The following is a 6,357-nucleotide window of genomic DNA, read 5'->3' as shown; positions in this document are numbered from 1 at the left end:
TCTTGTATGGATATTATCTACAAATTTGTGGAAAAAATACCTTATGTGGAACCCTTTGTTGATAGTCAAGTTGGACACAAAATTTGTGAATATCTCGTGGAATAATAAGCTTTGGATGCTCTTTAGGAGGGTTGGGAGGTTAAGTAAAAGTGCACAATTCAAAGTTTAGCCCAGAACCAATATTACAAGATATTCTTTGACTCGTTTCTTTCTTGTTCATCTCAAATCCCTGCAGCCACTGTCTCCTACACATACATTCCTATCCTCATATTTATCAACAGTTCAATAAAGAGTGAAAAGAAATTCACAGACCTATGTGGGAAGATGATGCAAATTCAAAGGGAAAATAGGTTTGTGTGTGTTGTTCATTTTTATCTTTAATTATTTTTTTATGAGCCCAGTGTTTAAGGGTATTAAAGTGTTAATTTGCAGATAAAGAAAGTAAAGTCCACTTCTTGGTTGGTTGGTCGTAAGTACAGTTTTATGTTTGCGTTCTTTGTTTTGTGAAAAAGTTTATGAATATGATGGAAACGGAAATGTTTGCACATTATTTCTTCAATTACTTTGTTGTGTCCTGGGGACAACTGGCAGTTTTTGTGACAGAACACTAATTTGAAATATCTGTAGACCATTCGGGTGAACTGGTTCCACAGAGAGGTGAAAAGTCAAATACTTTACCAAAAACTAAAGTTACACTGCAATAAATGTTCTAGGTCACAGAAACATGTTCTTACACCAAGTTTCGCAAAACAGTTGAAAATTATATTAAAGACCAACATTTATATTTGGTGAGAGTAGCAACGAAAAAGAAAAAATCCTGCCTAGCTATGAGCATTCGCTTCTTCAGTCGAAAAAAGGAGCAGTAGATAACGCCTATCGACTTGTGCTCCTTAAAGATGCTGCTGTAGAAACTGTATACAAGACAATAAAGAGGTGCAGGAGAATGTATATATCGATAAACTGACTAATATTAATAAACTCTCATAACATTATTGAGGAGAGGAGATAATCCAAATATCACACTAATCAAATGTGTATGTCATTCTCACCATCTAGCAGCAAATAAAGCATGCGATTGACCTCCTATAATTGTTGAAAGAAACACACATGGTTTGCTAACAGCCCAAAATGCAAGCTTAAACAGAATGCAGAATGCAAGCTTAAACTGAGAGCTGTACCAAGTTTTAGAAGATTCCGTACCAAAGAAAGTTCCAAGGCTAGTTAGCACACACTGGTTGCTATGCTTGGAGGCTGTAAATACTATTCTTGATCAATGGGATGCATTGAAGCTCCATTGTTATGTATTTTCTACAAAAATGCTGCCACACTGCGGAACAACTTAGATCCCAAGAATAAACTGCTCCTTAGTTTGTTCGTAAACCATTAAGAAAGATGTGAGAGTAAACAAACTTAGGGGCAGAATGTAGACACCACAAAGCTTACAGATCATCATGACATATATAGGACTTTCTGTCAGAATGCCCCAAAAATCTTCATAAACTTAATTATGCAAATCATCTCTTGCCAACTTTACATACGCATTCAATGTCTATGTCAGTGCATGTCCTCTATATGATGATCAAATAATTAATGTGAAAGAGCATTGTCAGAAATATCTGTTAGAACTTAATCAAGGGCAGATGGGATTGCCTGGCAACATTGAAACTGCTAATACTGAAAAAAAAAATCATGCCAGTGTTTCTTCCCAGCACAAAGACCCGAAGGCATCAATTGCATTTCAGTACAGGTCAACTTTTATGGACAAAGATAGCTTAGAAATTGAATGGAATGTTGTAAATTAGCCTTGGCCATCAGCATGTAGTAACCCACATTCCACACATCCGTTTAACTCCAGTTCTCAAGCCTTCCTAGTTGTCTCAGCACGGCTGTCACTGCTAATTAGTCGCTGCACGAACTCCCGTTTTTTAGATTATTGCGTTTAATGACACTATTGCAAAGGTACTGGAACGCTACCAGAACGTTAAAAATAGATTAGGATCGATAGACAGAAATTGGAAAGGCTTAGGACGTTGAGGCATTGGTATGAGAACGGTTGGGAACGGTTCTGTTGAGAATCCATCAGTTCCATTATCGATGTGTTAAGGATTCATTACCGTGCACTTCGAATGGTAGAGATATGGCTAAAAGTTTGAACACGCAGCCCGAACTCGGCCGTCCCTTTCCTTGGTCGGTACGGGAACGGGAGTTTGAACGGATGTGTGAAATGGATATAAACAAACGATGGACTACCGTGCTCAGAGACATATGACAACAAGATCGCCAACTACTGTGCATTAGTAATTTACTTAGCATGAGAGGGGAAGATGACGAGAATGTGAGAGATGCAGAGAGGAAGAAAAAGAGATAGAACAAAGTAGATAATCGTTTTATGAACCCAAGTTGAGGGAAAAAAGATTAACAGCTCATTGGAATATAGTGTAGAATGCTTTGGGAATAGGGAGAATACAGTAGTCTTGTTATGATAACATTAGCAATAATACAAGCTGTAATAATTATGTGATATTAACAATCATAAAAACAATATACTTAAAAGATAAAGATAAAAGTACTAACAACAATAGGCGACAATAATATTTGTTTTTATGATAACGATAACAACGATACAGTAAGGTTTATAACAGTAATTGCAGTGAAATTAAAAATGATAATAATGATAACGGTTAAGATAATTAAATACAGGAAATCCACAAATGAAAATAACATTAAAAACCACAATGAAGATTAATAAAAAAAGAAAACGAATAAAAATGTGATCGCTGTTTCTGGAAATTGCATATACTTTATTTATTTTTAAAATCAATTGCCATTTGTTTCTCACTATTCATTCAAGCAATTTTTGTATCATTACTACCAATGTAATTCGTATTTCTACTTTATCATTAACGTTGCATTCAGTCACTTTAGAAAGTTCAGCTATGGACTACGACCAGAATTTGTGCATACATATTGTTTCGCGTTTTTGCATTTTTAACTGACGTTCCATTAAAAAGCTAAACTAAATAAAAAAAAAATCATTCTCAACAAAACATATGCTATAAATCATTTTTCTTTTCCCAGCATTTCTTCCATTGTTAAATATGAAACGATGTCTAAAATGCAGTAAATACTGCGAGTAAAAAAGAAAAAAAAAAAAAAAAAAGAAGAAAAGAAAGAAAGAAAAAAGAATTAGTCCGAAAAAAATATATGTGTATGACGTAAGAGACATAATAGGAAAATGATTCTTTCATTTTTTGGAAACGAAACACACATTTATAATAATGAGAAGTCTGTAGATAGACAGATATATAGAAAGATAGATATAGATAGATTAAATATAGATATTACTCTTCAGTGATAATGACATTGGTAATAGGATTAACACTGATGATAATGATAATGATAACAATAATGACGATGATGATGATGCTGATGAACATGAAGGTGATGATGCGAGTAATGATAAGTAAATACCTATATAATCAGTGTTTTCCATGAGGTTAAAATCACAAAGGCAAACAATGCATTTATGTAAACCACGAGAGTAACACGTCACAGATACTCTCTCAAGATACTGCAAAAGATATGTTGCAAGAATTTAATCTGTTGAAAGCAAGCATGAAATTGACGTTTTATCTAGAGTAATTCAACGGCTATTTATTATGTGGAATACCTCGTCATCATATATAAGTGTGGATTTTTCCCTCCCTTGCTTCGCATAAACTTTACAGGTCTAAGTATTTATTTCAAATTATATATTTTAAAGTAATATTTGCTACAAATTAACACTGTTGATCTATTAATAGTCATCAAATATAATTTTGCGAGCGTTACAAACTCTCATTCAACGCAAGACGCAAGTCACTGAAAGCAACAATTAGTAGACGATACATATAAAAATTGTCCCTACGTGCAGTGACATCATTTAGCTCCGCTTTATTGTCACATCTGTCAGTCGCTGAGATATAAAGTGATCAGTGTTTCCTTGGCCTTTTCTTATTTTAGTTTGTTATTTGACAATGGCTCGGTGTACTGTTGAGGCATGCAAACTCATCTGTAAAAAAAAAACAGAAAATGTTAACAACTTGAGACAATGTGGCGGAGAGCAAGCTTATAATGATGAGATGCTATAGCAATACTTATCATTTTTAAATCCAAGCGTAGTTCGGGAGAGATATCTCATAAAAAAACAAAACATATCAACCTTTAATAACCTTATTACTTTTTCCCGTTTCAATCAATATCTCCATCATTGCTCAAGTATGATCATCTCGGTTGCAAACGGAAGTAGCAATGTTCTGAATAAGCGACCGGCAACTTCGGTCCGCCCAGCATACACGGTGAGAGCAACACTGCAACAAACCAGTTCTGATTTTTCAATAAATGCAGCGAAATACAGAAGTCAACATTTTTAAGCTTTGAAAAGAGAGAAGTGTTTTTTATCATGAGTGGCATAGAGTAACACAGAGAACACACACACACGTCTATATATTTCATATGTATACACACACACACACACACACACACACACACACACACACACACACACACACACACACACACACACACACGCACGCATATATATAGTCTACACACGTTTATATATATATATATATATATATATATATATATGTGTGTGTGTGTGTGTGTGTGTGTATGTGTGTGTGTGTGTGTGTGTGTGTGTGTGTGTGTGTGTGTGTATATGTGTGTATGTGTGTGTGTGTGTGTGTGTGTGTGTGTGTGTGTGTGTGTGTGTGTGTGTGTGTGTGTGTGTGATATAGATATATATGATATATATATATAATATATATAATATATATAATATACATATATTATATATATATGATATATACACACACACACACATATATATATATATATATATATATATATATATATATATAATATATTACTACTATAACAAGGACAATGTACTCGATTTCGATTTAAAAAAAAAAAAGATTTTTTGAAAATTATTCCCTGAGCGTTATAATCAGAGCCGATGCTGAGCGCTGCCAGCCATACGACGCATGCTAGCGATTTAAATGCCCGTTCTAAATTTAAATCCCTGAGCGACCTTGACGGATAAGTCGTAATCTCTCTCGCCTTGTATTTTGGTTGTTTTTTTTCATGAATTTTACGGTATATCGTTTATTCCTTGTATTAATGACAAGGGACAAGGATTCTGAATAAACGAGAAAGACGACTTAGTAAGTGGGTAACTCCCACACAGGAGAAGCAAAAACGTGACCAAGTGTGACCTCCGTTTGACCTTATCTCACATTACTACCTCCCCCCACTTTGTAAAAGGTTAAGGTAAGTAGGAAATCCCTTTAGATTGTCGTCTCTTTCTTTTATATTGGTACAGGAAACTGTTCTACCGATAACTGCAAATTATCTCGAAAGTTGTTTTACATATATACGTTGCCATAATTTTACGTGTAATTAAACGACTCTCATTTATGTTGTTGATAAATAATTGTAACCAGTTTGTCTATTTTCGCTTGGGGCAAAATCCTTTAATTGAGATGAATAATTTTACTACCAATTTTTAAATGGCGATTTTCCGTTCGCGAAAAAAAAAAACTAAATTAATTATGTTGTCGCGTATTTATTTCATACTTATGTTAATTCTGTCCCATGGATATTTTTCTATGGTGTGTAGCATCTGTAGTTATAAGGAATTGGCCGTACTCAATCATTTAGGAGTTAGAAGGGATTTTTTAAAAAGATATCGAAATTCGTCGGTTTTCAATTTTTTCGTAAAAAGTTTCGGAGCGAGTTTTATGCGCGTATAAGTATATCACTACTAAATAGACTTACATAACATACACAAAATCATAATTCTACAACGAGAAATTATTTCACTAGTGCCGAAATTATGTTACGCATTGCGCGAGAAGGTTACATAACCGAGGACATTGTCCCTAAATGTAATTATAATAACAACAACTACTACCAACTACCATCATCACAGCCTGTGTATCGATATCTACAAGGGGCGCTCATTCAAGATTTCCCCTGTCCCACTTCCGCTTATCCTGAAATTTCACATGCATAATGGTACACATCTCTATGGATCATGTGTTGCTTTCCAGTAATTAATTCATGTTTTCTGTTACAGTGAAGGTGCAGTAATGTGTGAAAATGGGACCAGTGGAGTATCGAGCAGTGATCAGGTTTTTATACTTAAATGGCCATACACCACAAGAGACCTTCGATGAAATGAAAGAAACCTATAGGGAGGATGCCTCATCATAGGGCATTGTTAATAAATGCCATCGCCAGTGGTTGGAGATCTGTGGAAACGGCACCTATCCCAGGGCGACCCCAGTCTGCCGTTGATGAGGACACTATTCA

This window comes from Penaeus chinensis, chromosome 30, assembly GCF_019202785.1.
Source record: "Penaeus chinensis breed Huanghai No. 1 chromosome 30, ASM1920278v2, whole genome shotgun sequence".
Lineage (NCBI taxonomy): Eukaryota > Metazoa > Arthropoda > Malacostraca > Decapoda > Penaeidae > Penaeus > Penaeus chinensis.
The sequence above is the reverse complement of the archived record's forward strand: the minus strand, read 5'-3'. Positions refer to the sequence as shown.